At 48.5% G+C, this 17,629-nt stretch overlaps 1 protein-coding gene across 10 annotated transcripts in view; it reads right to left on the bottom strand.

Moving 5' to 3' along the window:
* FOXP4 (forkhead box P4) overlaps positions 1 to 17,629 on the bottom strand; it is a 153,254-nt gene that overhangs the window by 89,454 nt on the left and 46,171 nt on the right. The gene's annotated exons all lie outside the window — the stretch shown is intronic.

Below are 17,629 nucleotides of genomic sequence, written 5' to 3'. Positions count from 1 at the left end.
GAGAGGTATGGACTAGTCTTCTAAAGCTAGAAAAGAAAACATGGAGCTACCCATAATCTGTTCTGTTTACTTCTAAGAACACGTGAAGACAAAGAAAATGTCCCCACTTAAAAGAGAATTTGCCTTTACCCCCTGCTAATGATCTGTGAAACACAGAGAAGGGTTAAATCTACCCTGCTCCACAGAATACTATTCAGATTAGTTAGTGCAATAGCCACAATTAGGAACAAATAATTTGTGTCCAGTTTGTCACCTGGATGATTGTTTTTGACAATCAGTAACTTGCATGGTAAATACTCAGAGAAGTAGCCGTGTTTGTTTTGTGAAGATACAGAATAAGAAAGCGGTCCTGTAGCACCTTGAAGACTAGCAAAATTATTTATAAGGTGATGAGCTTTGGTGGGACAGACCCCCTTCTTAGAAGTGGGTCTTTCCCACAAAAGCTCATCCACTTCTTCAGATCTGAAGAAGTGGGTCTGTCCCACCAAAGCTCAATCACCTAATAAATAATTTTGCTAGTCTTCAATGTGCTACAGGACCACTTGCTTTGTTTTTGGATCAGTAAACAATCCCATTTCAGAAAGAAGTTTTGTAAGCTCTAAAAAAACCTCACATCAACAGCTGACACTGCCTGGCTTCCTCATTTACAAGGACACCAGCAGCAACTGTCACAAAGCAAAGGGGTTGCAAATGTTGAGATGGCAGAAGGGGAAGAGGCCTGATCTATGTAGTGGTTTTGTGCTGATTTAACCTTCTCTCTGGGGTGGGGTGGAGGTGGGGGTGTTTACCCAACATAGCTAATATCAAAGAGAGCCTGTAGTCATGGTTCAGTTATACTAGTATACTGATACAGTTTTTACAGCTTATGCATCTTTGTACTGGTATAACTGCATCCCCATGAGAAGATCACACCACTTAGTGACACCTGTTTCTAAAACAGATATAGTTCAGGTAACAATAAGAAGCCCCTTGGACATATATGAGCCCACAGTGTTCTGGAAAAAGCTCCCTACGATTTCTAAATTTGCATCTAGAGCTAGACACAAAACTGCCCCAAAGCCCAGGCCCTTCTGGATTGGGGTATGTGGATTTCTTTGCCAATGTTTCACGTTTGATTTGTCTGTTTCTTAGCAGTCTGGCTGCACGACTCCAGAGCAGCAAGAACTACTAGGAAAAAAAAGTGTCTCAGATTAATCCTGGGTGTGGCGAACGCAACGTCCGGACAACAGTACTGTTATGCTAGTCCTGGAACCCAAGAAGAAATACGAGCTTCTTCCATAGCCAAGAATTCCCCACCATCAGGGGACACTGGAAAAACTGAATAACTGCTGCTCCATGGGCTAATGAGTGTGAAGAGGCTGCTCTTTTTCCACCTGAGCGCCTGATTCCTTTGAGTTCACGCTCTGGTTAAAGTAAAGAATGTTCTCTCCCCTCACCCCTCATTTCAAGGAGAAAGTAGAGCATCACAGGACAGTCTGCGGCGATCCCAGAGCAAGAACAGTCTGCTGCCCAGCTTTCTGCCCAAGACACGTGGATTTTAATTCTTTCCCTGGAACACTGCACTGTCTCAAGTCTTCCTATATACTGCCAAGCAAAGTGAGCAAGCCAAAGAGAAAACAAACGCGGAGATGAACTTGTCCTCTTGTACAAGGTGAATTTGGTGCATCTCAGCCCTAGTTCTAGGGGATCTTGTTTTGTCCTCATCAGGCTGGCAGTCCCAGCAGAGACTAAAATGACGAAAGGACCACCGAGAGGGAGGTGCCTCACATCCAAAGAGCTGATGCCTCAGGGATGGGGGTGAGGTACGTTGGCAGGGTGGAAGGAAGAATAGCCTGCACAACATCTGCCTGCATTGCACTTGTCTGACAGACAGAGAATGTTAAGTCTCCAGCGGGCGCCAAATCCGTTCCTTTCATTAGCCCATAGGGCAAGTTAATTTGCTGAACAGACTTCTTGCCCAGCAGTTAGAGCAGCAGTGGATGACTCATGAAACCTGGGTTCCACTTCTGCCCCGGCCTGGTGGGTGGCCTTGGGCTAGTCACTCCACCTTCCTGCACTGCACTCCAACGTGCATCAGTTTCCACGAGCTGTAAAACAAGGGAAACTGATGCTGACCACCTTTGTACAGCACTGAGATCGAGAGAGAAAAATTCCTATGCAAGACCTAGCCTGTCTTACAAAGACCAGGGGGTGCTAAGTCCTTTGCAGGGCCAGTTGATGGGGAGGCCCCAGAACTAACCAGCATGGAAACACTAGAATAGCGCATCAGAAGCATGAATGGATTAGATGGGATGACTACTTGGAGGACAGGCCAGGAATGGAAGGCAAGGCATTTTCAGCAGAGACTCGTTTTCTTAAGGCACTCTGCGTCCCAGCATCCATCACCATATCATCTGCATCCCAGCATCAGATGCGTCCCAGCGTCTGATGAAGTGAGTCTGTGCTCACGAAAGCTCATGCTCAAAACTTTTCTGTTAGTCTATAAGGTGCCACAGGACCCTTCGTTGCTGTTACATAATATCTGAGTGCTTTTGCATTGCTATGAGCCCAGTAGATGCCTGGTGAAGGTCTGCCTTCCACAGTTGGCAAACCTATGTTAACAGCCCACACACACGCTTTATGTTGGGCCTTGGAAGTTATCAAGTTCTGAAGCACCCAAAGAAGAACAGAGCCCCCTCATAGGTTGCACTTTGGATACTTGAGGAGGACAAGCTTCCATTTGCAGAAGTGACTCGTGATCATGGATAAACAATTAGAGACACCTGCCAAAAGGGACATGATTTTCAGAGGCAGGTGGCTTAGATCCTTGAAAAATGAGGCTCCTGAAGTGGTCGCAAATAAGGACTCCAAAATCATTGGGAAATCTTTGCATAACAAAATATTAGGTCCATGTTTCTCTGTTTTTGTCCTCCTAACAGCACATTTTTGTTCAACGGTAGCCTCCCAGACATTGCAGCAACATAGGCCAAAAGACGAATCTCCTCTCTACTGCACCAGGAGTTTGTGGATTCCCATACAGTATGGGGGTGAAACTAAGGAATTCCCACCTGGATGGGATCAAAGCTTTGAATGGGGCCTTAACCTCCAATGATAAAAAACGCACCATAAAAATTATATTAAACAGAGCCAGGGAGGGGGGAGGAAAAAAAAGGAGACAGGGGACTATAAATATGATACGGCACCTTCCCTCCCACCCTGCCCTCCTTGCTTCCTTTTACCCCAAAAGAGCTTTTTGGGACTAAAAAGATAATAAATTATTTTTACACACCTCTCATAAAAACGACATCATCACATTCCAGAATTAGCTCTATTAAAATAAAACACACAGATATTTTTAGATAGGTATTAACCGTAAACGATGCCATATTGAAAACCACTCCTCCACTCTGCTCCCTCCATCGCCAGTCTAACATAATCTGAACCAAATGGCGCCAAGAGATCGAAATTAATAAAATGACAGAATTCTTTGTAAAAAAAAAAAAAGCAAAATCTTTTTCAACTCTTTCATCCCCAGCTGCACAGCGCCTAGTGCTTCTGGACTTCGATCCTTCTTGGCTACGGGGGCGAAACTCATTTTTCACTAATGGAGAAACAAGTAACAAGTCTGACCGTTACTCCCAACAATTTCCTCCTCCCTGCGCTTGGGAAAAAATATAAATCAGGCAACTGGATCTAGAGATGAGTTTCACTTAAGTGCTCTAGTCTTGATTTTAACTTAAATACAGTAATGATAGCCTATTACAAAATATATTTGAAATGTGATCGCATGCTTTTATAGCCCGGTGTCATTCACAACAGAGAGCCACCCCCCACTGCCTCGGTCCCCCTTTCAAGAAGAAAAATGGCTCATTCCTTTAGAATTTTAGTGTTGTCTTGTTTTTGTTTCATACCTTTACGTTTATTGGACATGTGCCTGCAATAAATAGTTTCTTTAAAAAAAAGCACAGAACAAATATTACAGCCAGCAGAGTGGGATGGCTTTTCCAGCTGGGCCCTTTCCACGTAACTGCAATTTGGAAGGCTCCTGGAGGCTCAGTACAAAGGAAAAGCAGGAAGGGGTGCTGATTTGGGGGAAGGAGGGCAGCACTGTGAAGTACAAAGCTGGGATTTTTCCCAAAGGAGAATAAGGTGAGTTAGGTGCTCATGTCCCAGTGAAATGCACTTGGAGTCAGAAGATTCCCAGGGGGATCAGGAGCCCAACTGCACTGAAAATCCAAGCCTTCAATCTGGACCAAGAGGGTTCGCGGTCTCTAACCTCCAGGATAGGTTGCCATGCGTGAGCTGTACTTGCTGGTTGGGAAGTTACTGTTTGGGTTTGGGGTGGCTGTGGGGAGGGCTCTAAAAGCAATTCTTGAAAAGCCTCACAGGAATCAGGTCACAGATCCATTCAAAAGGCCAGTTTTCTCATAGTTTGTCCAAGACAAAATCCTTCCTCATTACCTCACCCACCTCCCTCCCTGTGCCTCACCTTCAACCTACCATCACCCCTCCTCCTGCTTTCCACCCCCACACATCCTAATCCTTCCTGCCTCTCCCATATCTCCTCCTCCCTGTCTTGGACCTCTCTCGCCTTCTTCCCCCTACCCCCACTCTTGCCCCTTTCGGGCCCTGCTCTTCCCCAATTCCCCTTCCCTTCCCCCTCTCCCAGCTGCCCAAAGTTGGAAGCTCCCTTGTCTGGTGTGAGTGTCACACACACACACACGCACACACACACACACACAAGTGCCTGCCCATGCTGAATGAGCCGCACACAGTTCAGACACCCTCCCTACTCAAAGTCCAGCAACAAAGGCACTTCCAGGAGACCAGATCTTGCTAAAGTCCTTAAGGGCAATGCTGGAGTGCTGGTGCAGGGTGGAGACCACGGTTCTAGGTGTCCATGCCCTCTCCTTCCCGCCAGCCACCCTGGGGACACTGTCTCTCTAGAATCCTAATAGAGTAAGCCGTGCTAGTCTATACACTATCAAAACAAAAAGCAGTCAAGTCGCACTTTAAAGACTAGCAAAATAGTTTATTAGGTGAGCTTTCGTGGGACAGACCCTCTAGAATCCTGTGATGGATGGGCAGCCATCTTTCTTGGTCGAGCGGGGCTTGTCTACCTGGGGCACGTAGGCTAAAGCCAAAGAGTTAAGACTCCAGAGGTGCCTCAATACACCAGAATTTAGAGAGCAGAGCGGCTCTATTCACTATCCACTAGTGGTGCCCAGCAGGGCTGCCCTAAGGGGAGGTGGGTGGGGAGGGATCTGGGGCAACCCCTGCTTCCAGTGCCTCAGGTGTGGGGCCCAGGCAGCCCCCCCAAACTGTGTTTTAGGTCCCACCCATTCCCCGCTTTGCCTATAGCCTGACCCTGCCTCCAACTGGTCTAGGCAGGGATTACCTGGGGCAGTGGGTAGACAGCTGAGAAGATGCAGTCTCCTGCAGCTACTGCTGCCACCTCATGCCCCCTGCCTCAGGTAATCCTCTCCCTCCTGTCCACTGCAGGGCTCCCAAAAGCGAAGGGCCTGGAGTTGCGGGGGGGGAGCTCTTCTACAGAGGACATGCGTTTGCTGCCATGGGCCTGCTTTCTCTACAGCTTCCAGGGCAAGGTGATAGGAAGAGAGAAAACAGCAAAACTTTTATGGGAAGCAAGACACATGGAGAAACATAACCTGGATCCCTTACATTCCACTAGCACCTTCTGTCCTGAGCAGTTCAAAAAGGGTCCCCCCATAACCAGATTCCTCTCCAATCTTTCCATCTACACGTTACATTAGCTACACACACCAGCTGCCTCTGGAGTGTGAGCTGCCAGCCCCCCATTGGTTTGGATGGAAGACTACACCCTTACTAGCTCAAACTGCAGGGAGAGGAGAGGAAAACTGCGGGAGACAGAATAGGGGGAAGCAAGTTTGGAATAAGTCTGGCCAAGGCACTAGAGCGGTGGGTCTCAAATTGCGGTCTGTGGACTAATATGAATAATTTAGTATTTGAGGTATTTGGAGATAAGCAAATGCTTTGTCATCATGGGCGGTTGGTCCATGGAAAGGGTTGCCTTGGACAAGGGGACAAGAAGTTTTGAGAACCGCTGCACTAGACCCAGCATCCCTGATTTTGGGGGGCGGAAAAAAAAACAAAAAAAAAAAACAGGTCACAGCCTTCACCTTCATGACTCATTTTGAAGCGCACACCCGGCCTCTAGGCTCTCGCAGCACAGGGGTCTCAAACTCCATTTTAAGAGGCAATCTCCAGGTCCAATATGGTCCAAACTCATTTGGCGTTCTTCACCTTCTAGGTGCTTGAAGGGTGATAACCATCCAGAGGCCCTATTTTCAGAGGGTGGGTCTAGCACTTTCTGGAAGCCAGGTCAAACTTATGGCACCTTAGCGTGGGCACCGAGGAGCAGAAAGGGTGAGACACATCCAGAATGAACCTCTCAAATTTTTTGGCCAGAAGCCTGTTCGATGGGCGAAGAGCTAGGGGACAGGCCAGCCCCACAACAAGCTGACAGGCCAGAGAGCTCCCAGCTTAAAGCATTCGAAGAGTGGAGAAGAGCCCAGCCCTGGCAGAGGTTCAAACAGCCACAGCAGATTAAAGACAATACTGAATATGAAGGAACACGGGGGGGGGGGGGGGGAGGCAGGATGAGTTGCTCAGGTTCAGACTGGACCCATCCTTCACAGAGCTTTTAAGCTGTTAGGGCCACCATTTTCAATGCGGTCACCTGACCCAGCGCCTGGGACAAAAGCTGGAGCAGGCATCTCTGCAGGGTTCCTCCCCTGTTCTGCTGCCTTCGGAAGCCAGTGTCAGTCAACAGGCAGCCGGGATGGAACACGGACCTGTTGCCGTGGTATCCGGTGCATTCACCGCCTCCCCACACACTTATCCTGCTATGAGTGATTCCTCTCCCCTCCCCATATCATTTTGGTCCCCAGGTTCCAGCCTGACCCTCCCCCTGAAGACCATGGAAAACATGGAGTTCCATCAGCCTCCCACCTTCTCCACCTGCCCGGCCGCCTTGTTGGCTGGGGGCAGGGCAGAGACTAGCCCCCCGAGTTAAAAACTCCTTAATGTGCAAAGACCCCAGGCCCTTTCAATCTCCTTACAGGATGTTCGCACACTGGAGGTCTCTTGATGTTCCCACGGCAACCACTGTGGGAGTTCCCAGACGCTAGGCAACCCTCCCATGACCCCGGCTGGCCTTTCCCCTCCAGCGACCCCTACCACAATGTAAGCGCGCCCTATTGAATCCCAGGACGCTTTTCAATGGGGCCCCACCATTGAAATCCAGGGATTTAAGCATTACGCCATCACCTGACCCAGGGGATGGGGAAGGGAAAGATCTCTCCCCTCCCCTCCGCCCTGTTCAGAAAGGCCCTGCGGAAGTCAGGCAGGAAGCTGTTTCTAATGCTCCAGTTTGGTCTCTGGAGGCCGGATTTCAATTGCTCTTACCCCAGTGTAAATCCAAAGAGAATCCACGGACCGTAGTGGGTTTCTTTTCCTTTTTGCCCCTCAGGGCTAATGAGATCAGAATCCAGCCCTTGAACCTGGAGCCAGACTTCAAGGGCTCACTTTGGATCTTGATTAGGTGGCCTCTAACACGGATAGTACACTTCGCAAGCCACGGGAGAGCACAACAACAGGTACTGAAACGGGCGACAAGAAATGCCAGAACACACTTACATTTAGACCAGCTCCAAAACTGCCAGCCCGAGTTGCAGCTGCAGAGCAGGCACAGAAATCGGGCACGTGGGCACCCATTGGGTATCCTTGCACACGCCTGTTTTGCACAACCATGCGCGCCCTCTGCTCCTGTGTATTTAGTGGGTTCTGCCCAACGCACCACATGTGCGCAAAAAAGAACATCCATTCACAACCACACCAGGGCAAAAGGGCTGCACTGAGCCTCACACGTGAGGGCATAAGCCAATTACTAACTGCCTGAGGCTTTGCATATGGACAGGTTATTCTGTTACAGTTCATGGCGGGGTTTTCTTATCCCATTCCTGAAGCAGCTCAAGTTAGTGGCTGACAGAAAAAGGGCACAAAACTGGGCGGGTGGTGTTTTTGACAGGGTGAAGGATAGGAGGTGCCCCTTCTATATGAATGGCTGTTTCACTACGTTATGGAGAAGATAGCAGTTGGTGCCTCAATCCACAGCCCTTTGGGATGTGCCAGCAGCCTGCAAACGTTTAAGAGTCCCGAGACCAACAGACTAGTTTCCTAGCACAAAACAGCAGGCAGGTAGCTCTCAAGATCTCCCCTGGCCCAGACCAATCCACTTTCCTGTACTCAAGTTTGGCAACCCCTCCCGGGGACCAAGCACCGGCTGCAGGTCATGCAACCACCTCACTCCTTTCATCTCTGTTTAAACAAGCTCTTCAGCTCTGCCCGTTGCATGGAAACAGACACTCCGCCTTGTTCAAAAGTGACATGCGCGCTCTCTCCAGCGCTGTTTGTTTCAGTCTAAACTCCTGTCAGATGCCTGACTTCTGACTCTCTCTGTTTATCTCTCTCTCCTTCTGTCACCTCATTACTCCACAGCCCAGCTCACGTTTCCCCGCCTTGTGTACCCTGAGCTCAGGAGACGGGCACTTGCTCTGCGTGGGAAGAGAATGCGCTAGATTGATGGCAAGCAGAACGAACACAATGAAAAAGGTCGTGCTGGGGTTTGAGCCAAACTCTCTGCCACAGTCTTCAAAATCCAGATCCCTGGGCAGCCCAGTTCTGAGGCTTGAACCCACCTCAAAGAAAAGAGGAACTTCAGCACTGGATTCACTCCATGACCTCGCGTGCCCCCCTCCACAATCAGTCAAAAAGCCACATGCTTTCTAGAGAGACAAAAGGGTCAGGTGGCGGGGTGTGAGCACAGCTCGAGAATCCAGGAATTCCCCATATTTTGTCCTCATTCTGACTTCTGCTGCTGCCTCAGGCAAGTCATTTCATCTCTGTAAAATGGGACAACCCCTTTTCTCCCTCCCAGGGGTCGATTTAAGCCAGGTTTGCAAAACTAAATGTTAATAAGGAACGCACATTGTGTGAGGCTGGGGACCGTTTTGAGGGAATGACCCAAGCATTTAAAGCCTAGACGACTGCATGTTTGCAATCCTCTTGGTGAGGCCGTCAACTCAATGGATTTCCTCCCCAGGGACCTCAAATGTCCCCTAAATGATTTCCTGAACTCTCCATGGAATGCATACAGTTAAAAGTGACACACTGCAGGAACTGCTGCGCAAACGGTGACATGGGAACCAGCAGACAGGAACAGCCCAGCGGTCCAGGATCCTGCTTTCAACAAGGGTAAATGCCAGATGCACCTGAGGAAAGTAGCAAACCTTCATAAAGCACCTAATTGTGCAAAACTCTCTCTGCGGGGACGTTAAATCCTGACCCCAGCTGGTGTTCAGCTTGTTCCCTGAAGCACGAAGACGGATGGGCCTTAGGGACTTCTAACACGGCCACCTCTCTGTTACTATTCAATCCACAAACTCCTGTCACTGCAGGCGGCTTTCACATTTGGGAGCTTACCGCGTGAAACCGTGTGCCGGAGACTTCCGCAGGGTGATTACACGCAGAGTTGCAATGCCACCACCCACCGTCCCGTGTTGCGGGGTTATATGATAAGGAGAGGAGGGAAAGGTTTGTTTCTCCAAGTATGTTGCCATTTGTCTCATTGCTCTCAAGCAGGCCTGACAGGTAGGATATGAAGGGGCAACTGCCTGAGGCCCGGAAATCCAAAAGGGCTGGAGGCTCCAGGCTGCTCCTAACATGGCGGCGACCAGAGCCCTGAGCCTTTTAAATCACCACCAGCACGCTTGGCAGCGTGCTACAGACAGTGCCTGAGGGCCGGCTGCCTCCAGCCCAGCCCCTTCCACCCATGGTCCAAGCCCACTGACAAGAATTCTAGGTCACAGGCCAGGAGAGGGGCCTGTCTCCGCCTTCGGGCAGAGCCACAAGTCACCCCCCGGCGAGGGAAAACCAAAGCGCCAGCCTTCAATCAGAAGGCCCCCTGGTTGGTCCATTCCCCACTTTTCTAAAGGTGCCCTCTCCCACCCTCCCTCCACTCTCTGCCACCCCTGCATCAACCCTGCACAGCTCTCCCCATTCCCAGTGGTCCTGTACCCAGCTTGGCCCCTTGCCCTCTCTGACCCCCATCCATCCTCTGCCCACCTTTGCCAGCCAGCAGTCCTGTGCCCCCCACTTGGCTCCTTTTGTCCCCCAGACATCCATGCCTACCTGTCTCACCCCTCCACCTCTTTTCCCTTCCCATCCTGCTTCCTCCACTCTCCTTGGCCCTGGCTTCCCAAAGTCCCATGACCAGCTCTACCCCAGGCCTCAGTCCCTCCTTCTCTTCCCTGCCTGGCTCCCCCTTCATTCCCAGAGACCAGGTCTCCCCTCCCAGCTCCCTCACACTGTTATAACTTCCAGGCCACCATCCCACCCTGTAGCTCCATGGTTCCCAGCTCCTCGTAGTCACTAGTGCACTGTTACAGCAGAGTTACTTAAAAAACCTGGGCGACAGCAGCCCTAGACCACTTTAAATCTGCCTGGCGGGCCCTGATGCAATTGTCTCTTTCCGTTGACATGCCTATCAAGGTCCCACACCTTCCAGGAGCACGCAGCCCACCCTCCTTGCCCAGGGGCCCAGCAAGACTGTCTCTCCCCTTCCCCCTGCATATGACTGGAGCCGCTGGGACACCAACACCTCTGGAATGGCAGGAGAGTTTGCTAAGGCCAAGAAACCGCAGAATGAGGGATGGGATTTAGGCTGACCAGGGTGAACGGGATGGGAATCTGCTCCCCCTCGGCCCACAAGGCAGTCTTAACAGAGCACCCTGTAATGCTTTGAGTGATTCAGCAACCAGACAACCACAACGGCTGGCAAAGATTTGAAGAAAGCGGTTTAAATCTTCCCTCCATGGGTTGCTCTTCCCATGGCTGCGTCTGACAAACAACTGAATTACCCTCCCTCAGACACAGCTTCACTGCGGGGAGTCTAGAGCGTGGCATTCTCAATGCAGGGGCCAGGGCTACCCGCCGGTCCCATGCTGCTAAACGGAAGGGCTGCCCAGTATGGGAAAAAGTTAAGAATCACCCATCCAAATACACTGACCTTGTCACGGCTCATGTCTGGTCTAACGGACAGCAGGTTCTGTTCCCAGCTCTGCAAAGGGAGAGCTGCCTAATGGTGAGCGCAAGGACTGGCTGCTGGGATTACAGGCTTCCATTCTCCAACTGAAAGGCGGGGGTGCAGTCTAGTAACTCAGGATTAAGGCTCCTGACACTGATTCATCACCTTGGTCAAGTCACTTGGACTCTCCCCTCTACCCCATAGATGAAACAGGGATACCGCCAGCACTTCCAAACCTCCTGGGGTACGGCGCTACAAAACCTTACGTTCACTCGCCTTTCTCACATGCTGCACAAGCCTCTGGTGCATGCAGCACTGGGGGACATGTGATGGGAAGTGAGTGCATGCAAAGGGGCAAGTGAGTATTCACAAGGGTGGCAGCAAACAACAGGTGTGACAAATACCAAGCACTCCTGGGGAAAAAAAACCTTTTACCTGCTCCTCAGCAACCTGTGCCAAAAGCCACAGAGGGTCTGGCAGTCCTTTGCGCTTTCCATCTACACAGCCTGACCTCCCTCTTGCCTTGTCCGGGTGGTGAATGAACAAGCACTTCCTATTTACCATAACTAAGTGAGCTCGAAACACATGGCAACACTAAGTAAATTTCAGCGCCCTCCGTGCAGGGCCCTGGGAAGGCAACTGGACCCCCTACTCCTCGGGGAGGGGAAAGAAAGCACGGCATCTCCTTCAGCGGGGTGACTCGGAGAAGCATTACACGCATGAGTACCTTTCAGATCAGGGGAACGGTGGCTTAACGGCGTGAGAAACGGCTGTTATTCAGGTAATGGATTTACAGCGCTCGCTACAAAAGTATCAGACACAGCAATTTTTTACAGCTTTCACGCTGGAATTTATGGCTCAGGGAGGCGATCTCCGCACGAGGCTGGGATCATTGCCTTATTTAGTATCCGCAGAGGAAAATTTATGTTTTGGCCGAAGTTTGTTTTGAAAAAGGTAACCTGCAGGCATGCGCGCAACCCCCCCACCCCCGACTAAACTACACATACACCCTCCTCAAGTAGCACTCAGAGTGAGTGAACAAGCCAGTTGTGTGTGATCACACAAACTACACGTAACTGTACACAATCTGTGGGCATGTGCGCAATTCAGTATACATGTAACCCCAGGAGTTACATCCCTGCATCCAGAACTAGTATCTTCGATGCCTATACACAAATGCAAGAAGTGTGGGTAATAAGCAGGAAGAACTTGAAATCCTAACAAACGAACAACTATGATGTAATTGGTATCACAGAAACTTGGTGGGATAAACACGCATGGATAAGAATATGGGTATAGAAGGGCACAGCTTACTCAGGAAGGACAGGCGGGTTAAACAGGGAGGAGGTGATCCCTTATATATCAAAAATGTGCACACCTGGACTGAGGTGGAGATGGATGCAGGAGACAGACATGTTGAGAGCCTCTGGGTTAAGGTTAAAAAAAACAAGGGTGATGTTGTGATAGGGGTCTACCACAGCCCACCTAGCCAGGTAGAAGAGGTGGATGAGACTCTCGCTAAACAATTTACAAAATTATCCAAAACACAGGACTTGGTGGTGATAGGGGATGCTAGATGTTGGCAAACTAACACAACGAGGCACAGAATATCCAGAAGGCTTTTGGACTGCATGGATGATAATCTTTTACTTCAGAAGGTGGAAAAAGCTACTGAGGGGAAGCAGTTTTAGATTTGATTTTTAACAAACTAGGGAGGAACTCACTGACAATTTGAAAGTGGAAGGTAGCTTGGGAGAAAGTGACCATGATGTCATAGAGTTCGTGATTCCAAGCAACAGTGAAAGGGAGAACAGCAAAACAGAGACAGTGGATTTCAGAAAAGCAAATTTTGGTAAACTCAGAGAACTGGTGGGAAAGGTCCCATGGGAAGCAAGATTAAGAGAAAAAACAACTGAGGAGAGCTGGCAGTTTTTCAGAGGGGCATTATTAAGGGTACAAAAGTAAACTATATCACTGCATAGGAAAGCTAAAAAGTATCGTAAAGGACTGTCTTGGCTTAGGCAGGAGATCTTGTATGATCTCAAAATCAACAAGGAGTCATATAAAAAGTGGAAAGTAGGAGAAATTACAACAGATGTATATAAGCAAACAATGCATGTATGCGGGGCAAGACTAGAAAGGCCAAGGCACAGAACGAGCTCAAATTAGCTAGAGACATAAAGGGTAACAAGAAGTCTTTAAATATATTAGAAGCAAGAAGATGACCAAGGACAGGGTAGGCCCACTACTCAGTGAGGAGGGAGAAACAATATCAGGAAACTTGGAAATGGCAGAGGTGGTTAATGACTTCTTTGTTTCGGTCTTCACTAAGAAGACTGATGCAGAAATGCCTAACATAATGCATGCTCATGGGAAGGGGGTAGGTTTACAGGACAAAATACATAAAGAACAAGTTAAAAATTACTTAGAAACATTCTATGTCTTCAAGTCACCAGGGCCTGATCAAATGCATCCTAGAATACTTAAGGAGTTGGTAGAGGAGGTTTTTGAGCCTTTAGCTATCACCTTTGAAAAGTCATGGAAGTCGGGAGAGAAGACTGGAAAAGGGCAAACATAGTGCCCATCTATAAAAAGGGGAAAAAAAACAACCCAGGAAACTACAGACCAGTCCGTTTAATTTCTGTGCCAGGAAAGATAATGGAGCAAATAATTAAGGAATTCATCTGCAAACATCTGGATGAAAATAAGGTGATGGGTAACAGCCAGCATGGATTTGTAAAGAATAAATCATGCCAGACCAGTCTGATAGCTTTTTTTCGACAGGATAAACAAGTCTTGTGGATAAAGGAAGGGCAATGGATGGTGGTATACCTAGACTTTAGTAAGGCATTTGATAAGGTCTTGCATGATCTTCTTATCAATAAGCTAAGCAAATACAACTGAGATGGGGCCACTGTAAGGTGGGTGCATAACTGTTCTAAGAGAGTTGTTAATGGTTCGCAGTCATGCTGGAAGGGCATAACAAGTGGGATTCAGCAGGGATCTGTTTTGGGACCAGTTCTACTCAATATTTTCATCAACGATTTACATATTGGCATAGAGAGTATGCTTAGTAAGTCTGCAGATGATACCAAGCTGGGAGGGGTTGCAACTACTTTGGAGGATAGGCTCATAATTCAGAATGATCTGGACAAACAGGAGAAATGGTCTGAGGTAAACAGGATGAAGTTTAATAAGGACAAATGCAAAGTACTTCACTGAGAAAGAACCAATCAGCTTCATATAAAAAAAAAAATGGGAAGTGACTGTCTAGGAAGAAGTACTGCAGAAAGAGACTTCGGGGTCATAGTGGACAACTAGCTAAATATGAGTCAATAGTGTGATGCTGTTGCCAAAAAAGCAAACATGATTCTGGTATGTATTAACAGGAGTGTTGTGAGCAAAACACGAGCAGTCATCCTTCTGCTCTACTCAGCACTCATCAGATTTCAACTGGAGTATTGTGTCCAGTATTGGGTACCAGTTTCAAGAAAGATGTGGAGAAACTGGAAAAGGTCCAGAGAAGAGCAACAAGAATGATTAAAGGTCTAAAGAACATGAGCTATGACAGAAGACTGAAAGACCTGGGCTTGTTTAGTTTAGAAAAGAGAAAACTTAGGGGGGACATAACAGTGGTTTTCAAGTACCTCAAAAGAGGGTTACAAGGAGGAGGGAGAAAACTTGTTCTTCTTGACCTCTGGGGATAGAGCAAGTAGCAATGGGCTTCACTTGCAGCAAGGGAAGTTTAGATTAGACATTAGGAGAAATTTCCTAACTGTCAAGAGTAGTTAAACACTGGAATAAGTTACCTAAGGAGGTTGTGGAATCTCCATTGCTGGGAGATATTTAAGAACAGGTTAGACAGACACTTATCGGGGATGATCTAGATGGTGTTTGGTCCTGCCATGAGGGCAGGGAACTGGACTCGATGACCTCTTGAGGTCCCTTCTAGTTCTAGCGTTCTATGAATCTATGATTCTAGGCATGTGCACAAGGCCCATGTGCACAAACCACTGATGTGTGCAGAAATACACTAAGCATGCTCAGATTGAGACCTACGCACCGCTAAAGCTGGCTGGCACATACAGCCTTGAGACTTGTGCACACAAATGCTTTTGCAGAAAGCCACCTGTATGGAGACAGGTGTGCACAGATGCAGAAGCACACAGGCAGGCGTACACGAGCTCACAGTGTGCCCCTTCTTACAGTGGTGTGAGCCCAGAAGCAAGGAAAGACTGAGCAGCCCATGGTAATTTCTGAGAGTACGCAGAAGAGCTCCTGGAGTAGAGGGAGAAGCAGGTACCAATTTTGTGCCAAGCAGGTCTTTACAATAATTTTGAACTCACAGCCCTTTTCCTCCTGACATCCCAACAACATGGCTTCTGATGTCGTCTGACATTTACTGCATATGAAAGGATCCCAGAACCACACAGGAGTTATAGCAACACAGGAGTCACCCTGCCAGCATCGAAATGCAGACACCTCTGTAGTGGAGCACACCAAGCATTCCAACAGTGCACTGCAACACCACAGAACAGACATCTACAGCTGAAAACTACAGGAGAACGGAGGAAAACGGAGAGCAATTAGCCATGCTGGAGCTTGACTTGGGCATGGGAGAAGAGTATGCCACAGTGATCTTTACGGGACAGAAGCTGAGGTTGTTGGTCTGTATTCCTCATTTATGAGACGGCACCTCCAGCAGTGTGGCACCCTTAGACTCCTGCTCTTGGCTGTAAGGGAGTGACAAGATTTGTCCAGAGCAGGGCAGGTGCACTGAGATGAGGTGGGGTTTGCTGGTGGGCAGACGCTTATGGAAGTACGGAGAGCCACAACCCTGCCCCACCTGCTTCCTCTTTTGTGGACAGATGTTGCTAGTGCATCCACTCTCACTTACCAACACACAGCAAACTCAAGGGGGAACCGATTCAGAGCACCCTCATTTGCAAAACAGCATTCAAAGAGCAGTTCTCCATGGTTCACTGTTAAACTGGAAGGAGGTACCTAGCTGGGTCCCACAGGGGACAGTCCTGGATCTGGCACTATTCAATTTTTCCTTAATTTGATTAACTGAATGGAGAGCATGTTGTGAAACATATCAGAGAGGTAGCTGTGTTAGTCTGCATCTTCGAGACCAACAAGAAGTCCTGTGGCACCTTATAGGCTAACAGATATTTTGGAACATAAGTTTTCATGGGCTAAAACCTGCTTTGTCAGACAAAGAGGGTCTTTGCCCATGAAAGCGTATGCTGCAAAATATCTGTTAGTCTATAAGGTGCCACTGGACTACTTCTTGTTCTGAAATGGGATGATGATCCCAAGCAGAGAGGGGTTGCAAGCACTCTGGAGGATAGGAACAGAATTCAACACAAGCCTGGCCAATTAGAAAATTTGTGTGAAATCAACAAGATGAAATGCAAGGCACTTCACTGGGGGTGGGGGGAGGGGAAAGAAAAGAAAAAAAACAGTCAACTGGGAAGCTACCAAATGGAGAGTAACTGGCCTGGTGACAGTTCTTGTAAAAAGTGCCCAGAATTCAGAGGGAATCATAAAGTGAAATGAGTCAACAACGTGATGCAGCTGCAAAACAGACTAATCTCTGTTACAAGAGTGACCTATGTAAGACAGGGGAAAGGACTGTCCTGCTCTGCAATGGTGAGAGCTCAGCTAGAACCCTGCACTCAATGTTGGATGCCAAAATTCAGGACAGATGTGCACAAACTCCAGAGGAGAACAACATGAAGTAGAAAAGGGTTAGAAAAACTGGCCTGAGGGCAGGTTAAATAAAACTGGACATGTTTAGTCTTGAGAAAAAAAACAAATGAGGCAGGACTGGAAAACTGTCTCATATATGTTAATGGCTGCTATAAAGCCTGATCGATTGCTTACCATGCCCACTGAAGGGACAGGCAAATAGCATTTGGCTTCGCTAAAATTTCTCTGGACATTTAACCTGTAAGGCAGGTGTCAGCAACCTTCCTGGGGCAGAGCGCCAAAATTTGATCTTTCAACCTCTATGTATGGTGGGAGTGCTGGTGATAGTTTTTAAAGTCACTAATAGCCCTACTAACAAGGGCTTCATGAATAAATAAATGTAGATGCAGAGCTTTACCGTTTAGGGGGTGGTTGGTAGCATTAGCTGGTCTTTTGTTAATCCACAGGTGACACGGCTTTGAGCAAACTCCCAGCTGCATGCAGGAGGATGGGTGTGTTGAGCTCCTACTTCCTGTGCCAATGAAAATCGGCTCGCATGCCACTCTTTGCACCTGTGCCAGGGGTTGCTGACCCTTGCTGTAATGGTAGGAAAGCTCTTGAATAAGCTGCCAAGAGAGGGGATGGAATTCCCACCACTGGAAGTTCTTAAGAACATGCTGGACAAACATGGGTCGGGGATGGTACAAATTTATGCAGCCCTGTTTCACCACAGGGGGGTTAGACTTGACGGCCACTCAAATTCCCTTCCACTGTATAAGTCTATGCAGCCCAGCGCAGGTCTCCAGATGTCCCAAAAGCCAGAAGACT

Source organism: Carettochelys insculpta, chromosome 26 (genome assembly GCF_033958435.1).
Source record: "Carettochelys insculpta isolate YL-2023 chromosome 26, ASM3395843v1, whole genome shotgun sequence".
Taxonomy (NCBI): Eukaryota; Metazoa; Chordata; order Testudines; family Carettochelyidae; genus Carettochelys; species Carettochelys insculpta.
The sequence above is the reverse complement of the archived record's forward strand: the minus strand, read 5'-3'. Positions and strand labels throughout refer to the sequence as shown.